Below are 21,647 nucleotides of genomic sequence, written 5' to 3' on the forward strand. Positions count from 1 at the left end.
GTTAAGGGAGTACTTGGAATAGGGATAGATTAGGAATGGCCGACTCTAGTAAAGGAAAGAACACAGTTTCTCAAAAGAAGCTGATTCCAGGAAAGACGAAAATGGGAAGAGTAAAAAGCTGAAGCTGTCAGAGGAGGTGAAAATGTACCATAAAATTAATCTGAGGCATAATTACAGAAAACAGGTCCTACAAAAATCAAATAGGTATTCCTAAGAAGCCTAATGACAACACAGCTGGTACTGTAGAAAAGTCTGTTTCTTGAGGGAAAATGCAAGTAGCTGAGGCAAATATTAAAATTATGCCAATAGTAATGATGCTTCGGAATTTAGAGACTGAAAGCAGGTCCAAGAAGATACGTTCATGCAATCTAGTAAGAGAGCCTCTGAGCCAGGTGGGCTTTTTGAACTCCTCATCAAGTCTGACAGTTCTCCAGCATTCATCAGTGATGCAATAATCTTTGAGGTCTTCTCTGAACAAAAGACTAGGGCCTTGTCCTGATTATGAGCACCACTTTGTTCCTAGGGAGTTACCCCAGGTGTCCTCCAAGACATCTTTTGGTAAGTGAGTCATTTGTAGGCCCTCTTCCACAGTAAGGGCTGGAATCACTTCGACTGGTGCCACAGATGCCAGGTCTGTTCCACAGATGTCTGTCTCATGTCACCAATTGGAGGATGCTTGCCCACACACCTGGTCTACTTGGACTGCCTCCTCAACTGTGGGGCTTTAGAGGCCTCCACCTTTTCTTTTCACCTCTATGTCTCACCCAAGCTCTGAAATCTAAAAAGAGACTTTTTTTTTTCATTCTTGAGAGTACCTGCACAGAGATACACCTCAACAGTCTGGTTTAAAAACAATGAATTCACCGCAAATGAAAATCATCCCAAGATGTATCCATTTACAAATAGACTTGCCTGTTTATTTCCTATTGTTTGTGTAAACAGATTATTATCACAGACTTATACCTTTTAATAAATATTTTAAGTTTTAAAAGCTCATCTCTGGAAACTTTTCCAGAGGTTTGTATTGTCTAGAATTTTCTAGCTGATACCCCTTGAAAGAAGATTTTACCCATTAAGCTTTAATTTCTCTTCCTTTCCCAGGAGAGTGCTGCTGGATAGGCAGGATGACCAAGGCTCAGAGAAGGCTTTTACTCAAAATCACATTATCTGTCAAATAGCAATGACAGTAATAATAGCTAACGTTTATTGCACCATCACTGTGCTTTGCACTATTATGAATACTTAATCTCATTTCAGCATCATAGCAACCCACCAGTAGACGTTCCTACTATCACCACCACTTAATAGAAGGAAATAGATATAGAGTCATTAAGGTAACTTCCCTAAGGTCACGCAGCTTGTAGACGGCAGGTCTGGGCACTGGGCATAAGCATGCTAGTTCCAGGGTCTGCACTCTTAACTACTGTACTCTCAAGCCCCGTGAGAGACGGGACTTTCAGGCTGGCTCACAAGACCCTCCTCTGCCTTCCTTTCCCATCTGAAAGAAGGAAAGAATGAAGTGAGAAAGCAGTTTACTATCCAGTCACAGAATAGGTCCAGTCCAAAAGCAGTGTTTCTCATGGAGGCCAAGTACTCTAGTAGACAGAGATGAGGGATAAGATAACCCAAGTGGGATGCAGGCAGGTCCAGCAGTCACAGCCTTGTGTGGCTAATTTTCTTGGTTAATATAGAAAAATATACCTTTGAAGCAGCACCAGTGCTTTTTCAAGAAGTCACCTGCAGAAAGCTGGACCCCTGAGTTATTGGCAGTTCCTTCAGGATACTTCATAGTTCTTTCAAACTGTGGTTTGTGTTAAATAGTACAAGAGGGGTAATGGTACCCCATGAGCTTGATGGTTACTTGCTTGAATTGGTTTCTGTGCCTAGCCAGAGTGCAGGTGGACTGGGTGGGCCTGGGCAGTGTTGCGTGACTGCCCTTACCTTGACCATTTCTTCAGCAGGTCTGGCCAGCAGCAAGCCCTAACTTGAGCTAAGGTCTAGTTGTGTCTCCATTCTGAGTTGTCAGCCTTTAACCTGATCGTGAGTGTTCCCACCCAAATATATTTCCAGTTAGATTCCTTCACTTCTGTGGGGCCTCAGGAGAGTCAGAAAACTTCATTTGCCACAAGATGTGCTATTGTATGTCAATTAAAGCTCAATATTAAAGCTCAATAAATCTAGGGGGAAAAAAAAAGAGCTGGGTGCAGGGCAGCTGGCAGCCTTTCTCTTTCTCTCTCAGTAACTTCCATTTAAAAAAATTATGGAATATTTAAAACATACAGAAAATTACAGGCTTGCACACATTTAAGAGATACTAATATTTTGACTATTTCCTTTCATTGTTTTTAGCCAAAAAATTACAGGTAAACCAGTGCCTGAGATGCTTTTCAACTTTTCAAAAGGCAATTATTATAATTTTTTTTATAATTCCTTTTTTGCTTGTTTGTTTTTTGGGGGGAGGAGGTAATTAGCTATTTATTTGTTTATTTATTTATTTTTAATGGAGGTACCAGCAACTGAACCCAGGACCTCATGCATGCTAAGCATGCAACTACCACTGAGCTATATACCCTTTCCCCATGATACAATTTTTGAAAGATGAAATATTTCAGAATTTGAGAAAAATCTTAAAGATAATACAGTCAGTGGGGAGTATTGAAGTTTTGAGATCAGAAAAATAACAAAATATGTAGTCTATTTACATACATTTTTTAAAGACTATTGCTTCCTATGGTCTGGTTTATGTGGGTAGGTGTGGGCCATCTTCATCCAGTTTTGAGGCCCCCAGCTAGGGTCTGGTCAGTGCTTCTTCCTGAACAGACGATTAGGCCCACACCACCGAACACCTCCCTTATGGGGCTCTCACACCCTGGGCCACCATACACTTACCCTAATTGCCCAGGGGCCAGATATAAGACAACCAGGGACAGCCCCTGTGCCCCAGAATCTACTGAAATTATTCAGATTAGTCAACCATAAACCCGCTTGCGCTGTCTCTTTCCTTCCAGCAAAACCACAATAAAGGTGCTTTCCCCGCAGCTCGCCCTCCCTCTGCCTGGTGACTGACTTGGTTCTTCCCCTTAGTGGCCCTGAGTGGCATGCTGTGTTCTCCCCCAAGAGCTATGAGTACAAACCACTGTAAAAACTTTCCAGTTTTTCCCTCCTGATATGCCTCTGACCTCACCACACCTTACCCCAGGTAATACGGTTAAAACAGTTCCTTCTCACGGCAGCTTCCATTTCAAAACCGTGGGAGGAAGCCTGGCAGGAGGTCCCTGCATCAGTTCCACTTTGTCCTTGAGTACTAGCCCCTCCTGGGGAGCAGCCTGTCCTGCCTCTGCTTCTTCACAGCAGAGTTTGTGCTCCCTAAGGCCAGTGAGCAAGGAGCCCAGGATTGGCCAGTGATTCTTGAGCCTCACTCCATGTGGGAAAGAAGCCTCACTCACGTCATGTGGGACACAAGTATGGGCCCAGGTTAAGTGGGTGGCAGTTCTCCAGAGAGCTGACTAACTGCATTTCATTACCCATGCTTTTGTCAGAAGTTCTCTTTTTCATCACTTGGGACTTATTAAGCAGCAATGCGTCCTAACATTTTCATTTTGACCACTTTATGAAAAAATAAGCCCCAAGTTTTATCCTGGAAAAAGGGAATAAATTTGAGGACTTATCTTCATAATGGTTCTTAATAATGTTGATTTTGAAAGTTTCTGACCTACAACAGAGAAAAAAGGGGGTGGTGGGAGTTTGTAAGTTAACAATCAGTTGATTAAAGTGATTTGGCTGTGACTGACAAGGGATCAATTTTCAAAATATATAAACAGCTCATACAACTCAATATCAAAAACAAACAAAAAAATCAAACGACCCAATCAAAAAATGGGCAGAAGACCTACATAGATATTTCTCCAAAGAAGACATACAGATGGCCAACAGGCACACAAAAAGATGCTCAATATTGTTAATTATTAGAGAAATGCAAATCAAAACTACAATGAGGTATCACCTCACATGGGTTAGAGTGGAGAATACAGTCTACAGATAGGGGAGAGGGTATAGCTCAATGGTAGAGTGCCTGCCTAGCAGGCATGAGGTCCCAGGTTCAATCCTCAGTGCCTCCATTAAAAAAATAAACCTAATTACCTCCCCCAACAACAAAAAAAAGTAGTTTACAAATAATAAGTGCTGGAGAGGGTGTGGAGAAAAGGGAACACTCTTACACTGTTGGTGGGAATGTAAATTGATGCAACCACTATAAGAAACCATGTGGAAGTTTCTTTAAAAAAACTAAAAATACTAAAAATATAGCTACAATATGATTCAGCAATCCCATGCCTGGGCATATATCCAGAAAAGATGAAAACTCTAATTCGAAAAGATTACACACCAGTGTTCATAGCACCACTATTTACAATAGCCAAGACATGGAAGCAACCTAAGTGTCCATCAACAGATAAATGGATAATGGAAGATATGCAATGGAATGTTACTCAGCCATTAAAAAAGAATGAAATATTGCTATTTGCAGCAACATGGATGGACCTAGAGAATATCATACTAAGTGAAGAAAGTCAAAGACAAATATTATGATATCACTTATATGTGCAATCTAAAAAAGAATAAAATTTACAAAATAGAATTTTATTTTGATTTATTTAGAAAATAGAAACAGACTCACAAAGAAAACACTTACGGTTACCAAAGGGGCCTGGGGTGAGGGGGTAGATAAATTAAGAGTATGGGTTTAACAGATACACACTACTATACATAAAACAGATAAACAACAGGATTTACTGTATAGCACAGGGAACTATATTCAGTATCTTATAATAACCTATAATGGAAAATAATCTGAAAAAAAATATATATGTGAATCACTTTGCTGTACATCTGAAACACAGTATTGTGAATCAACTATACTTCAATAAAAATAAAAAGTAAGTTAAGTGGTTTGGTGTGTGGGTGGCAATGAGAGATGGGGAGGGCAGCAGGGGGAGGAGAGAAAAGATGGGGCTTAGTCTTCTATATAAGGAAGGAGAAATCAAAACTTCCCTGCATCACAGCCTCATGTCAGGAATCATGGAAACTACCTAAACTCTTGCTTTTGTCAGGGCATCCCAAGAGGCAGGCCACATGGAGTGCTATAAAGAAACTAGGAGGGGAGGGAAGGGTAGAGCTCAGTGGTAGAGTGCACGCTTAGCATGCACGAGGTCCTGGGTTCAATCTCCAACACTTCCACTAAAAAAAGAAACCTGATTACCTCCCTGACAAAAAAAAAAAGAAAGAGAGAGAAAGAAAGAAGAAAAGAAAGAAGGAAGGAAGGAAGGAAGGAAGGAAGGAAGGAAGGGAGGAAGGAAGGAAGGAAACAAACCAGAGGTGGTGGCTTCATGCTGTGGCAGCCCAGCTAAGCAGAAGGACATTGCCCGGAATCCCTTTCACGTGTGTTTCCGAATGGGAAAGGGAATATAAGATTCTTCTGTGAGATTTGGCGATGGAACCTGCCATCCCTAATCCTCTTCAGTGAGTGGCAGTGACCAGCCTTGCAGCCTCTCCCCTTTCCTCTGGATCCTCTGTTAACTTCCCCAACTCCTGGGTCAGGTGTGAGTTTATTAGCAAGGCAAGAAAGGGTCTTCGACTGGACGCCCCTACTACCAAGGTCAGAGGCAAGGAGGACAAAGAGAATGGAGCAGAATTTCAGTTTCAGGTCTGATCTGTGAGTTCCAACTGTCCCCACTTCACATCCATCTTTCCTTCCCCACAGAGAATGCTTACTTAACCAGCTCCCACTGTGGCATAGCTGTCAAATCCCTGTAACAAGTTAGATATACACATCTCCTGGTGGTTCTGTTCCTCTCTTTGAACCTTGACAGATAAAGAAGGCTGCTCAAAATTTTTAGTTGTACTTATGGAATAAATGGGTACTTAGTGACATGGCTGCGTTCTTAGTGCCTTCCTACTTAACACATGTAGAAAATATAAATCACATGATCTGACAAGCAGTTAAGTATGCTGTCTTCTTGGCATGCTGATAGCAGAGATTCTTTTTTTTTTAATGGTCTGGTGTACATTTTCCTAAAATGATATATTCTGGTATTATGATTAAATACAAAATATAGACCTATATCTTTTAAAAAGTTCTAGAGGGATGTACCTAAAAATGTTAACAGTGGTTTCCTCCACTCTTCCCCTCTTCTGAATATTGGGACCACTGCCTATTTCTACTATTCTAGCCCTTCATGCTTTCTCCAGGGCTTCTCCAAGCTTATGGGACCTCACTGTAGCAAACTCACTTGCAGGCCATCAGGTCACCTCTCTTTGCTCTTACAGATCTCAACTGCTCATTATCAATGTTAACTTCATTGACTAAAACCAGCATTTGAGGTGCAATCTCCTCATCAGAGAAAAAGTTCTTACATTTTTCTGAATGTCTATTTTATAGGAGCTCACAAAAAAGTGGTAATAAAGACAAGTCATCTGCCTTGTAATCTTTAACACCTATGACTCACAAATATCTCTACACTACCATATATAAAAATGTGTTCAGGAAACCTAACTGGAGTTGGGAAGCCATGGAGAAAAGGAGCTGTCACGCATACATCACTCATCGCAGCATGCATAGGAAGCAGGAAGAAGGAAGATTTTCTCTTGGCTTTGCAACAGCCAAGCTACAGGTGCCCAGCACAGAAAACTGCCTTCACCTGTAGCCAATGGTACCATGTTAATTGCCTGTAGCCAATGAGAAGCCACCACCACTTTCAACTCTCATTTTCTTCCAGTGAACTTTCGTTTAAAATAACCCCAGCCTCTCCTAACTTCCTCCTTTCCTCTATAAAAATACACTCTCCTCTTTGGTTCTCTGGACTTGCCTATGGTTCACCATAGTGTGCTTGTCCCGAGTTGCAATTCCTCTGCTACTTCTGAATAAACTTGATTTTGCTGGCTAAATCGCTTACCTTTTTCTTTTTAAAAAATTGACATTTCTAGTGTCAGAAGTGGGACCCGAAGATGATGAATCCCTGAGGAGTTAACAAGCCTGGAACTGTGTGTGGTGCTCCCTTGAGCCCCTTGTGCCCCTCACTTCCATGAGTCATCGTCATCCTTTTGGTTTGGTAAGTCTCTTCTGAGATTCGAGCTCCCCCCATTTTGGTTGAGCTCTCCAACTTTATACAGGATCTGTTTTCTTGCAGGCATTGTCCTTTTGGTGAGTACTCATTTGTTTTCTGAACTTCTGGTTTTGAAGTATGGGATCCCAGTCCTCTAAATTCTCTCAGCAGGGGACTCCTGGGACACACTGGCCGGTTTAATGTTAAAAAAAATAAATAACAACTATGGTCCCTCCTTGTGCACCTTCTTAAAACTAAGTGAATCGACTTCGTCAAAGATCATTTACAACTCCAATGGCCATGAGAGAAACTTCCAACCTCCCCAGGCTTGTTTTTCTCAGAACCGAATTAGAAGACTGTAGCTCTAAAATCAATCAGACTGAATGCGAGCCCTCTTTTAATTGGTACCTGGAGGCTTCCAACAGTATTCAAGATTCCAAAACCACCTCTTTACAAAATACCATTTCTAAATTAACCGACAATTGAAAGAGGACCCCCAAAAGAGCTTCAGAGGTCTCTTTTCCCCTTCCCCCATCCTTTGTCTCTGGAGCCAGCTTCCTTTCCCTTCTGCACTGTCCCCATCTCCTCCTTAGTCTCCACTTCCTCATTCTAATCTCCTCACTGAACTTCCCTTTTTCTCTGAACCTCTCCTTGCCTCCTCCTTTTCTGAACCTGTTAAAACTTGCGCCTCTAAAAATCACACTCTCTGAGGATCCAAATGCCTAACCTCTAATTTTTGCATGTTTCCTGGACTAAAAGCTGAACTATGAGCCATAGTCAAAGGTGTTTCCAAGGTAACTGAGGATTCCCACAGATTTGCTGAGGAATTTAATATAGTGATTCACATTTACCAACTGGACTTCTCTGACTTATATCAGCTAGTTCATATTCTTGTCAGTGAAGGCCAGGCTCACACTGAATGAAAACTGCCAATTGAGAGGATCCTGAGAAATCTTTAGAATTACAACCCTAGGACAAAGAAACTCCTGAGGTCTTATTATATGATCAAGCTCATGGAGTCACCAAGCGACTCCACTTGGCAATTCCTAGGACTTTCCCAAAGCCGGTTGACTGGAATAAGAGTCAGGCTTGCCTCCAGAAGTCTGATGAGCTCATGGCATGATTATTACAGCCAGTTCCAAATTGTCTTTAAAGAAAACTCTGGTCTTCGTTTGGATGTTGAATCCACTCGACTTGCCTTTAATTCTATGTTCAGTAACAGGCTAAACTGAGATCTTTCTCTTCCAGCTGAAAGGACCAGGATGTAATGGGAAACTGTGTCCACTCTAGATTTAGTTAGTTTAGAAAACCAACTCATGCACACCCTAGATGATTCAACTAAAAGGAAGACCACTAAAATCCTTAATCTTCAGATCCAAAAATGGAGGTCTCTAAACAAAACCAAAACCCTCCTGACCTCCACCATTATTTTAAAAAGCTAGGACACTGGAAGTAAGAAAGGCTGCTACACTTAAGTATTGCAAGGACTTTTAGTCCTCTAATCAGCCTTACCAATGTCCTCCTAATCTTCAAGGACTTTGAGGAAATACAGAGGATTTCCCCAACCTTTTCTCTTAATTGTCTTGAAGAAATGACCCTTTAGATTGGGAATGCATCTCTTTCTGTTCTTTTTGCACCAGAGCTATACTCCTGGTGCTCAGTCCCACTACCATTAAACAGCCCCTGCCTCAGAGTACTAAATGGTTCAAATAGTGGGGGGTCTCTAATAAAGCTCAATAGGTTTTTATCTCTAAACCTACCCCCTTTTGCTTAGCCCCTCTAAGAGATACTTATCCTTTTCTCTTTAGTTCCTCCATCCATATTCATTTATTAAGCCAAAATGTCTTAGAAAAATAACATGATGGAATTTTTCTCCCAAAGGTGGGGGCAAGATATTCTAGAATTTGACAGCAGCAACCAAAATAGCCAACTAGGTGAATCAAATGGCCCTTCAACATCTTTTATTTTCTCCATCTCTGATGACACTACAGCTAATTCCAAGAACATTAATCATTTGTCCCTATTGGATCAGCTGCCATTCTCCTTATGGGCAAAATCCTCAGCTGATATTGGCAGTATCCACAGTGCCTCTCCTATTAAAAGCCAAACAGGTCCCTCAAAATCTCTCCCCAGAATTAATCAAAACCCTATATACAAGGAGCCCCTTCAATTTTAGAAGGCTATAAGGCCCAGGGCCTCATTTCCCCCTGCACCAGTCCTGCAAAACTCCTGTTTTACCTGTGAAGAAACCAAATGGCCATGGATGGAGGCTTGTCCAGGGCCTTCAAACCATAAACAATATTGTCATCCCTTGCCACCCTGTTGTCCCCAATCTCCACACTTTGTTAGCCTCCATCTCTACTGAGAGCAAATTTTTTGTGTGTGATTTAATTGAAGTATGCTGAGAGATAAAGCAAGTCAATAACAGTATCTTTTGTCCTTTACTTGGGAAGGACAGCAATAAGCCTTTATAGCAATGCCCCAGGGTTTCACTGAAAGCCCTTCTTATTTCTCACAAACTTTAAGGCTGATCTAGATGATATCAAGTTCTCTGGAGGCTCCACTTTAATAGAATGTGTGGATGACTTCTTGGTTCCCCTTTCTGAGCCTCTTCACAAGAAGAATGCCTCCATTCACTAAAACTCCTAACCAAAAAGGGACATAAAGTCTCTAAGGAAACACTGCAGGTTGTTCAATATCAAGTTCATCTCAGAACAACGACTGCATCTAGAATCAGACAGACTTCATGGCATCTTGAACTTCCCAAAATCCAAAACCAAATGCAAACCACAAGGTTTTCTTGGATTGGCAGGCTCTCGTCACAACTGGATCCCCCAAATTTCTCTTATGGCCCAACCTTTATATTCTTTGTTAAAAACTACTGAACCTGACACTATCACCAGGGAAAATTCAGACAACACAACTTCTCAAATCTTAAAGTTTAATAATCCCCCATGCCCTTGGACACCCCAATTATCAATTCCTTTTCTTCCTTTTTGTATATGAAAAAGAAGGGAGTGGCCTTGGCGTATTCACCCAAAAGCATATGGATCACCACTGACCTACAGGGTATTACAACTAGAACCTGTAGCCTGGGGATACCCCCCTATCCCCACTTCAGAGCTATACCTGCTACTGCCCTTCTTGTTAAGACCACTGAAGAAACAGTCATGGGATCTCCTTTAATCATTTTTGTGACACATGCTGTGGAAGCTCTTAACTTTCATCATACTCAACACCTTTCAGTAAGCCATCTCACTTCCTATGAAATTCTCCTGTTAACTGCCCCTTGTATCACTCTTGTCCACTGTAATAACCTTAATCCTGCTACTCTTCTCCCCTCTTAACTGATGAAACCCTTCATGACTGCTTATAGGAAATTCCCTTAGATAATGTTGGCTTCTCGTGGTTCACTAATGGTTTTTATTTGAAAGACAAAAATGGTAAATATTACGTTGGATATGCAATGTCAACTCTTCTTTAAGTAACTGAGTGGCACCTTTGCCTTTGGCTACTTTGGCCCAGTGAGCCAAACTATACAGACTCACATGGGCTTGTATCCCAATCAAGGGCAAAACTGCCAACATTTACACTGATGGCAGCTATTCCTTTGGCATTGCTCACAATTTTGGATGTTATGGAAACAACATGGCTTCCTTACTTCCAGTGGAGATAAAATTAAAAACAGCCTTTATGTTCAGGAATTATTAGATGCCATACTCTTATTACCTGCTGCTTTGTCTATTATTAAGTTTCTGGGCATGCTAAACTTGACTCTTTAGAAGTTAAAGGAAATTACCTCATTCACATTTTTTTCCCCAAAAAATGCTGCCCTCAAAGGGTCCAAAAGTCAAGCTTCTGTCATGGTCCAAAGGAACTTGGACCCTTCTGATTGTTGGATCTGTCATCAGAAAACCCAATCTGTCCATGACAGCCATGACTCTAGTCTTCACTGTAGCAAACATTTTCCCTTCATCTCCTCTGTGACCGCTAACTACAGCTCACTCTTTTGGATATATCTCACTGAGTCAAACATCTACAACCAGGTTTTCCTGCACCTTGCTTTGACCTCTCTCATGTCATGCCTCTCAATGCAAATAATCATACCTATTCCACCTATACAGTTCCCAGTTCTCACCACTAGGTTAGGTCTGCTTGCCATGGGAAAACAACTCCCTTTTGTATGGCCTTTGAGAACAAAGTCCACAGAAAGCATGGTTTCCCTTTAATTGTTCACCAAACACCACTGACCCTTGGTTTGAAAAGGCCAATAGAATAACCTCAATTAACGGCACTATTAATAACCAAACCCTAGCAGGAGTCTTACATGAACCATCTGGTTTTATCTTTGTAGCCAACGGGGCTCTCCATGGGCTTATGAATGTTTAGACAGCTGGTGGGTTAGAGGCCAGGCTTACTAGGATTTCTAACTGTCCACATGGACATCCACATGGAAATCTGAAGCTTCCCATTGGTCTTCCCCATTAACCCTTCATGGCCACCTTAAATGGGAACTCCTGAGAGGTATACATGACTCTGGATTGGCTTCCATTAGAAGGGCACTTTTTCATTTAAAGCGATCATTATTTCTCACGGTAACCCCAAGAGATATCTCAATTTCATAGGTGAGGGTCTTGTCCAAGTCATCCAGATAGAAAGTGGCAGATCCTAGATTTAAACTAGCCTGTCAAATCCTGGAGTCTTTGTGCCTCTTAAACTCTCTACAAGATTGCACCTTGACACAGCTAGGCCTCGCTTTGTAGGGTTCCTATATGCACAAATTTCACTTAACAAAGTTTAATTAAGTAACATCAGCCCCCAACAACATGGTTCAAATTCCAGTTACTACAGTGTATTAATCGTACTTGTATAAAATGTAAACGTGGCTGCTAGCTCTTTAGGCTACCGATCATAATAGAAACAACAGATGTCCATCATGATCAGTGACCAATAATGTAAGTTCTCTGAAAGTCTGTCAGTGAGCACTGTGAGGCTGTTACTTGGTTCACACATGGACAGAAAAGCATGTGGTTGTGTTGCTTGATTACCAAATTAAACCTAAGCGACATTTTTTAAAAAGGGATGATCAAAGAGGGTACTCAGGCTAAGGTAGTGTCTTACTCACAGATAGCTTGGTGACAGCTTCCCATGGGCTGCGTCCACAGACATGTGAAGATTTGCACCACAAGCCATGGAAGGGTTGGTGCCACTACTGCAGTATATAGTGCTGCAATTCTGGGGTGCCTCACTGCTGAGGTGCTGGAGTGGCAAGTAATGCTTCCAAGGATTTCAGAGTAGAGCAGATCATTCCATGTCACCTGCAGCTTGCAATCCGTGGTGAAGAGTTGGATTCTCTTTTCAAGGCTACCATGGCTGGTATGGTGTGATCCCTTATATTCCCAAGTCTCTGGAAAGAAAGGACAGCAGAAAACTGCTTAGACAGTTGTTTTAACCAATACTCTTTCCTCCCCCATCATTGTACTGTAACTGGGATGGAAGAAATAATGGGAATATGTGGAATTTTTAAAATAGTTACATTGAAAAGCATAGATAATTACTGTAGACATGATAAAAGAAACATTTGGACATTCTTAGATTTGAAGTTTGGTAAGAGTACCCTTTTGTGTAGCAACAATTGTGTGTTGATCGGCTAGGTTCCTCCCATATGTTTTACACAAAAATGGAATTGATAGACCATTTTTTACAAAAATAATTTGTCTCAAGACTCTTCTATTTGTGATGTGTCAGAAATATTTTGCTCATATTTTCAAATTTTTAAAATTTCAAGTTGGTTATATATTCTGAATAACCTTAAAACAGAAATTGGGGATATAGTGTTATGATGATTGATTACCATATTAGGTTGAAACTGAGATGCTATCCATTTGTAGTATGCACCATTATTATACATACTCCTAAAGAAAGAAAAATTCTGTGAATTAAACTATGATATCCCATCAATTATGAGTTGTATCCCAACTTCAGAGATGTTAGAATACAAAAAAATGTTCATTTAGAAGTGACAAAATAGGGTAGTGGAATTATTTATTTGCTCAGCACTTAGTATATGGCAGGCCCTGTGCTAAGTGCTCTCTCTACTGATGAATTTTTTCACCTCCACTTTAAAGATGTAAACCTGAGGTTCACAGAAGTTAAATGATTTGCCAGAATCACTCTAGTTATCTAGTAGATAGAATAGTAGATAGAAAAGGGCAGAACTAGGATACAAACCTAGATTTGGCTGACCCCAGACACCACACTCATACCTAGAATTGAAGTTAAATTTATCAAAGTTTTCTGCTTTTGGCTTAAAATTCCAACTTTCAGTGGTCCTTTATTGATATGTTAATATTCAGTAATTCATATAATATTTTAAAAATTATATTTGTCAGTTTCTAACTAACTGTTATACGATTTAACTTAATGTACTAGTTAATGGTCCTTCAGAAAGTTATATTTTTTCTGCCTGGAAGTCTTCATTTAAAAAAAAAGAATTTTTTGATGTTTTATAATAGTATCAAAAAACACTTCTTATTTTAAAAAACTTATTTTATTATGGAAATTTTCAAAAATACAGAAAAATAAAGAGACTAAACAGTATAATGAAAAAAAAAAAGGGGGGAACTGACCAACAAAGAGGAAAGTGCAGCAAGTAAATGAAAAGTGAGTGCTGGGTGTGAAACTGGAATCGAGCGTAAATGGATTTATGGAAGAAACAGCTGAATGGAGGAATGTTGACACTGCTGCTGTTCAGGAGACTAGATCTGCAACTAGAGGAACCCGTTGAAGGAAAACTTATCAACAGAAATGAGAAAAGTGTGATGAAAAAGATGAAGGTGTCCTAGAGGATGTGATGCTGGCAAAAAACTTCACATTCACGGCTTCTTGGAGATATTTCATGACATTAAAAGTGGAAAGGATAAAATGTTGGAAGCTGACAACATTTTATAAAGGGGTATGACAATTCACCAAGGCACTGAAAAGATGCTTGCTCTATCGTAAATTATACAATGAAAGAAGCAGCAAGTGTTGTTTAGACTACTCTTGGTAAGTTTTTATAAATAAAACACTTTAATGCTCAATGTTTCTAGTAAGTTATATAATACAAAATAAATATTAGTTTTAGTATTATGTTCATTTCCCAATACACATATATAACTGTCAAGAGAGTTTTAAATGTTTTGGTAAAAAATTTCAAAGGTCACCGAACGATGATAATATTCCCCCACTGAGTATTAAGATTGCTTTGCATGGTTTCAGTTTGCATGGCCACTCTGACAAGCCCATGCTGCCGTGCAAAGCAAGGAACACACACACACACACACACACACACACACACGCACACACAGAGCAAAGAATTAGTCTGACTTAAGAGGACGACCATTTGAATGGGATCAAAGTACTCCAGGTTTCTATGCAACCATTTACTATTTGGGCAACTTTGGAAAAATCACTTAACTTGCCAGAGTTGAGTCTCTTCAGCAGTGAAATAAGGCGTTTGAACCATAACTTTCTCTTCTTTCCTGGCCAGTCTGACGTCTGCTAAGTGACAACTACAAGTTACTAATGGCAAAGGCCTTTCTTTTGTCCTCTAAGTGAGAGGGCCACCTGACTCAATCTACAATGTGATCGTGAATATTAAATCTATAAATAAATCTAAGATAATAATCTATAATAAATGAAATCTGTAAATGCAATAAAAAGCAATTTGTAAGCCACTGTCCCTTCTGAGACAGACTGCATTCTTCTATGAATATCTCTCGAAATAAACTTGCTTTCACTTTACTATGGAAAAAAAAGCAAGTGGCCATTTCCTGAAAATGTTAACTATGAACTTTTTGTTTTCTATGGGGGGTTCTGGCTGATTTAAGAGTCACAAAGTTGGTTTTCATTCATCCAGACCACGACTGACACAGGCCCCTTTACATGGCTGAGCTCTGTGAGCATGGTTCTTTTTGACACTGAACTCACTTGGGCAAGTGTGCCCTTGAAATGTGACTTTACGTTTATAAAATCTGAGCGATGTTGAAAACCTCACTTTTGCTCTACTTTTTAAACACTTAGTATATTTACATGAGAATTCTTCCTAAGGATTAATAAGTGCAATTAGATATTCATTTCAAAGCAGTTTATTTTGGTTCTTCCTTCAGGCAGGGGACTATGCCAGCTGCTCTGGACACAGTAGTAACTACATTTGGTCCCCACCCTTGATTACTGGTGAGCAACAAAGACATTTAAACCTTTTAAAATAAAACCAGATTAATTTCATTTAGATTACACATGAACACCTACTGAAGAAGCACTTCTAGCAATCAGCAAATACTTTTTGAGAACTTATTTGAGCTCCATGCTTAATGGTATGGAAGATAAAGAGAATTAAATTGTTCTTTGTGTTTAGACAGCTTAGCTTACCACAAAGCTGAGGTTTTTTTTTTTTTTTTTTTTTTTTTTCCTTTTCTGAAAGAGCACAGCATGTATGCAATCATGCCTTTTCAGAAAAGAAAAAGTTTTCTCAGGGTCACATTTCATTAAAAACTCTGAAACAGAAAATTCGATTAAATCGCATAGGACTAAAATATGAAGATTGCAATAAAAATAATGACTCCAGTCAATCCTTGTCTAAAATTTATGTTAAGCACCTGTGAGGGACCCTAAACTGTACTGAAAGCTTTAAATAAAAGCCAATCACACTTAGGCCCTAGAGGGAAAGTCAATGGCAAACCTTGGTGATGCTTCATACCTCTCCTTCATCTTTCTGTCCCTGAGATTTCAAATCTCTTGCTATTCACAAATGAGATTTTACAAAAAGCTGCTTTTAAATCTTGGACATTGGATCACAGTGAAATAATCCATTGTGGGATAAAAGTTCGCAGGGTGGCAAACGGAGTTAGAGGAAGCATCTGGTGCGTTTCTTCTGAGAAATACTACACCCACAGAGTTAACGGGGAGGGCTAGCGTTTTAGAAGGCTGCACTTCCTTCTGTATACAAGTGAAACTCCCTCAAGGAAAAACTTTTTTCTGAAGTAATTAGTAGGAGTACCACACCTAAGACTGAAAAAACAGGTTCTAATCCTCCAGGCAGAGTGAAGAAAGGCAGTGGCTTCCAGCAGAGACAGAGCCATAGGGCAGTTCTTTCAGGGTGTTAGTTGAAGATCGGATTTTTTTAATTGAAGTATAGTCAGTTACAATGTATCAATTTCTGGTGTACAGATAGGATTTCAGTTCCTCCTTTCCTTCAGTGTAAAGCTGTCTTGTGTGGTAAGGTTGGTGGGGGGACAGGCATTCAGCCACACAGGTTCGTTGAGCACTTGAAATGTGGCTAGTATGACTGAGGACCTGACTTTTTATTTTGTCAAATACACAACATAAAATTTATGGGGGCGGGGAGGGTATAGCTCAAGTGGTAAAGCACATGCTTAGCATGCACAAGGTCCTGGGTTCAATCAATCCTCAGTATCTTCTCAAAATAAATAAATAAACCTAATTACCTACCCCCCCCCCAAAAACCCCAAATAAAGAAATGGCTCTTAAAAAGTATTTTAAAAAAATAAATAAAATGTATCATCTTAACCATTTCTAAGTTCACTATGTTAAGTACATTCAGTATTGTGCAAGCAACCTCCATAACTCATTTTTATCTTGAAAACATGAAACTCTTTACCTGTGAACAATTCCCGATTTCCCACCTTTCCCCGTCTCTGGCAACATCATCATTCTACTTTCTGGCCCTATAAATCTACTTTTGATACCTCATGTAAGTGGAATCATATAGTACTTGTCTTTTTGTGACTGGCTCTTTTCACATAGCCGAATGTCCTCAAGGTTCATCCGTCTTGTAGTGTAATAGAGAAGAACAAATCTGACTCCATATTAGATCTGTTTCTTTGGCTCTAACCCTGTGCTCTGTTCTTGGGCTTAGTCATGCAAGTTCTGTACCTTTTGTAAAAAATGTTTCCTATAGCCTGAAATATACAAAGACAGCCCGTTCTCAAGGCTCTGATCTTTAAGGATTTAACACTTTCCCATTCATATAAGATAAAAAGTTGCAGAATAGAAAATAACATTTGTCTTGGAGGTTTACAGGGACACCATGACCTGACCTACCTGGACAGTTATAAAAACAAACGATTCTGACACCAAGAAGTTTGGAACAACCAACCACACCCCTCCCCCTTTTTAGTATAAAGGGAGCCTAAATTCTGACTTGGGTAAGATGGTTCTCCATGACATTAGTCTGCCATCTTCTCAGTCTTCAGGCTTTCTGAAGAAAGTCATTATTCCTTGCCCCAACACCTCATCTCCTGATTTACTGGCCTGTTGTGTGGTGAGCAGAACAAGTTTGGACTCAGTAATAGTGGCATGTCTCAGAGTTTCCTTCCTTTTTAAAAAGGCTGAATAATGTTCCCTCTTATGTATGCACCACATTTTGTTTATTCATTTAATGGTCAGTGAACACTTGGGTTGCTTCTACCTTTCAACTATTATAAATAATGCTGCTGTGAACATTGGTGTACAAATATCTCTTTTAGACCTTGCCTTCAATTTTTTTGAGTACATATCCAGAAAACAGAATTGCTTGATCATATGACAATTCTTTTTAATTTTTTTAGTTGTCATACTGTTTTCCATAGCAGCTGCACCATTTTACATTTCTATCAGCAACACACAGGAGTTCCAATTTCTCCACATCCTTGCTTTAATTTAAAATAAAAACTCATACTCAATCCAGTTATGGGAAAACTTTTAAGTATGTTTGGAACAACATGGATATATGAGTCTGCTTTTTCAACTGTAAATTTTTTGAAATCTAAATATACATTAAGTATTCCCAATAAAAATTAAAATTCCTGATTAAAAAAATTTATGGAGATGTACTATAAATGGAAAACACACACCAGCCTTCAAAGAAGGAGAAAAGAACATCAAACATCTCATTGATAATGTTATATACTGACTACATATGAAATGATATTTTGAATATGTTGATACAAATAAAAATATTAAAATTAATCTTACCTGTGTTTTTACTTTTGTAAATGTGGCTACTAGAAGAATTTTAAATTACATTTGTGGCTCACATTATATTTCTATTGGCCAGCACTGCTGTAAGGGTAGACACTATTCCCACCACATAATGAAAGCCATCAGATTCTGGAAGACAAGCTCCTTCTGGAGTCCCAATTACTGTAAGTCAAACAAATACATTTCATTGTGTCTTCTGTCCCTAATATTTATATCCATCTTTCTTTTACTACGGGAGGATTACCTGAATGAAAATCTCTATCCACTGTTACTGAGAAAACCTGGACTGCTATATCCAGTCCCTCAGTGACTATCTGGTGTTCAGGCTTGGGTATCCTATTTTCTGTTTTGTTGGTGTATCATAGCCTGATGCCTTCCATTAGAGTATCAACTCCCATGCCTGGGATGAAGGATGGGGACTGTGTGACACCACACCAGGGAAAGCTCAGCGGTGGTAATGTGTTTGCAGAGTCCAATTTCATTCCTTCTTCTTAAACTTGACAATGCTTCCTTAACACAACTTCTCCTCCTGTACCTTTGTGATTCTTACCCACTTACAGCTTATTCCCACTCTGAAAGCAGGCAGAAATCCTGGGGTTCCTTTTGTCTATGTGATGACAAATACTGGGGCAGGACCTAGGCCAGGCGTGGTCACTTTCAGTGACTATGGCTACATGCCCAGAAGAGTGTAGCCCCTCAATCTCACATTGCATTTAGAAGATTTTTATATACTAAGAGCTTGCCCCATTTTACCATTAACATTAATGTTTTGAGTTCTCATTAGAGTATAGACTCTAAGGTTTTATTTTTGTACGGCTATGTGCAATCATAAATACGTTTTCATACTGGTGATGCCCACCAAAGACTACCAAAACACAGTCATGGTCCAACAATGAAGGGTTGTATGCTGTAGTGAGGGAGACCTCACACTCTGGGGAACCCTGGGGTATCTCACGAAGGGGGTGTAAATCAGAGGGTTTATTATAGTATTTGGGCTTGTGTTAGTTTGGGGAGGGCCCAAAGAGACAGGGATCTGTTCTGGTGCTGTCAGAAAGTAAGGGCAATTCAGTGATACACTTATCTGGAAAGCTGGAGGAATGGAGTAGGGCTAGAGTTGTCATTGGAGAAGCAACACTCATGTTAGCTAGGGAGAGGATGTTTGGTCATCTTTTTTGTGGTTGCATTGTGTTTTTTACTGTTCAGGCATGATTAGTCTAATTATCCCCACCTTCCATCTCCTCAGAGAGAGACCTCACCTGACATCAAAATTCCATGATCTGCTTATGTTGATCAGGACATTCAGGTCACCAAAGGTGGCTCTCAGGATTCCTTTTCTTCTTAGCGCTGAATCTGATCATAAGACAGAAAGCAAAAGATTTGCTTAGCAGCTTTTGCTGCAGAATATTACAACTCTTGGTCCCCGATACTGCTAATTCCGACTGTGTATGTGTGCTTAACAAACAACTTCTCCCAAAGAATGGAAAGTTCAGTCTGTCTTGTTTACAGCAAAAACAGTTGGCCCGGATGTAGCAAGAACTCAAATGACACTGAAATGGCGCGTTTCTTACAGAAGTGAAGGTCTTAAGAGTTGACACCCCAGCACTTTGTCTCTGAGGATCGGGCCTGAGGCGAAAGCCCTGCCCGCCAAAGGAACCCCTTGAAGTAGCCAGGTGAGGTCACCTGACGGTGCGGAGTAGCGACCCAAGAGCTGAGAGCGCAGCCTGAGCCCGTTCCTAAAGTTCTGCCCTCGGAGCCGCCTTTATTGGTCTCGGGGGTTCTCGGCTCCCTCTTTCTCCTTGTCAGGCAATGACTCTCATTTTCTTCTGTCACGCTGGTCTTCAATCAAGTGCTCTTTGGGCTCATTGTTTGGAGACTGCGAGTCAGTAGCTTCAGTGGCTAAGGAGCGCTCTGCGAACCCGCTGCCTCCCCTGATAAGACCTTCCCCACCTCCCGCCGCTTGCTCCACGATCCGCCTCCAGAATTTCGCCCACACAACCACACTCACCCACGCCCCCGCCGCACCCCGCCCTCCGAAGCCCTGGCCCCGCCCCGAGCCTGGCCGACTAATCCCCTGCTCCGCTCCAGGCGCGACACATGGGGCCCTTGCGGCCCCGCCCCCAGGCACCCGCCACTGGGGCCCCGCCCCGCCGTAGTCTTTGCGTCCTTCCCGCTCGATTTTGCAAGTAGGATTGCGCCCATCTTCCTGGAGAAGAAGGTGGGGTTTGGAGAGAACCCGGAAGCGGGGCGGGGGCGCAGGCTCCTAGGGCTTTTGTTGCCGGGTGCATGGGCGCAGGGCCGAGGGTGGCAGGGCACGCCACTTCCGTGCGCTGCGTGCGCCGTGCGCTACGTGCGCACGACGAGCGGGAATTAAAGATTACGGCTAGACTCGCCCCTGGCTCCGCCCCCTAGGAGCCCCGCCTAGGGGTTTCCATGGTGATGATAAATTAGCCTAAAATGCCTCAGCTAGGCCTCCGCGTTCCGTCCTCTAGGTGCTCAGAGGGACGACCGAGGTGCTGGGTGTGTATAAGAGCGGGAGGGTGGAGATTCGAAACCCGAGCTGAGGGGTGGGACGGGAAGCGTGTTCGAGACCAGCACCCCTTGACCAACTGGGGACTCTGGGGGTAGGGACAGCGGGTCTGCGATTTGGGATGGGGGCGGAGTCGTTCTTTGCAGAGGCAGCAAAGAGTATCCTTGGCTTCAGTGGAGGAGTCTCCAGCCCACCCCGGGAGACGGAGACCGGAGGAGCCGGAAGGGGACGAGTTTGAGGAAAATCCCTTTTTTAGGGGAGGGATGTTGGGGGAGCCCTAGACGGATCCGCATCCTAGGACCTGGAGGTTTGAGAGGTCTGCGCCTGCCTGCGAGGACACCTTAAACGGTGCAGCCGTGGTAGGAAAACATTGTTTTATTTCTTAAGGCAATAAGTCACATATTTAAAGACTCCCAAGCTTGCACGAGGCTTTATTACTCAAAAGCTTTTCTCCTACCCATTTCCTGTTTCCTAAGGAAATAGTTCAAACCTTTGAATTTTTCTAATCCAAGGAGTTTTATTTCTTCCTTTTGTATCTGCATCTCTTCTCTGTGTTCTTCCTTCATCAGCTTCACTAAATTTAAATCCATCAGTCTGAAATATTTCCTAATTGAGTTCCTTTGCCTCTTGGTCACACTTTGCTGCAGCATTTGTGTAGTCAGCCATTTGCTTTTCTTTCTCTTTTTCTAGTCATATTCATGACTACATTTTACACTGGTTCCTTTTTGGCAAATCATCTTGGAATGAGCCTGCATTCAGCAGGTTGTGGGAGTAGATCCAGGGTTTTGTCCCACACTCGTATTTTTTTCTTTATTATCAAGATTTTTTAGTTTAGTTATTTTTCTCCCACTTTAAAATTAAGAAAGATGACATAGATATATTGTAAAACATATCTCGAAGGTGTAAAGAATACAGCTCAACCTAGAATCTGTGTACCCACCATTAACCTTTTTTGAGGGGGTTATTAGGTTTATTTATTTATGGAGGAGATACTGAGG

General features: G+C 41.1%; 1 long non-coding RNA gene across 2 annotated transcripts; it reads right to left on the reverse strand.

Moving 5' to 3' along the window:
• Positions 1-4,673: 4,673 nt before the first annotated feature.
• On the reverse strand, positions 4,674-20,138 carry LOC140699272 (uncharacterized). 2 transcript variants are annotated; one of them, XR_012077318.1, is made up of 5 exons: positions 20,128-20,138; positions 19,379-19,472; positions 18,117-18,284; positions 12,226-12,507; positions 4,674-7,288 (listed from the first exon to the last, which is right to left on the reverse strand). It is a non-coding gene; the product is annotated as an uncharacterized lncRNA (long non-coding RNA). The 2 variants fall into 2 exon arrangements; XR_012077317.1 differs by lacking the exons at positions 18,117-18,284; positions 20,128-20,138 and having other exon boundaries at positions 19,379-20,073.
• Between the last annotated feature and the right edge of the window lie 1,509 nt (positions 20,139-21,647).

This window comes from Vicugna pacos, chromosome 11, assembly GCF_048564905.1.
Source record: "Vicugna pacos chromosome 11, VicPac4, whole genome shotgun sequence".
Lineage (NCBI taxonomy): Eukaryota > Metazoa > Chordata > Mammalia > Artiodactyla > Camelidae > Vicugna > Vicugna pacos.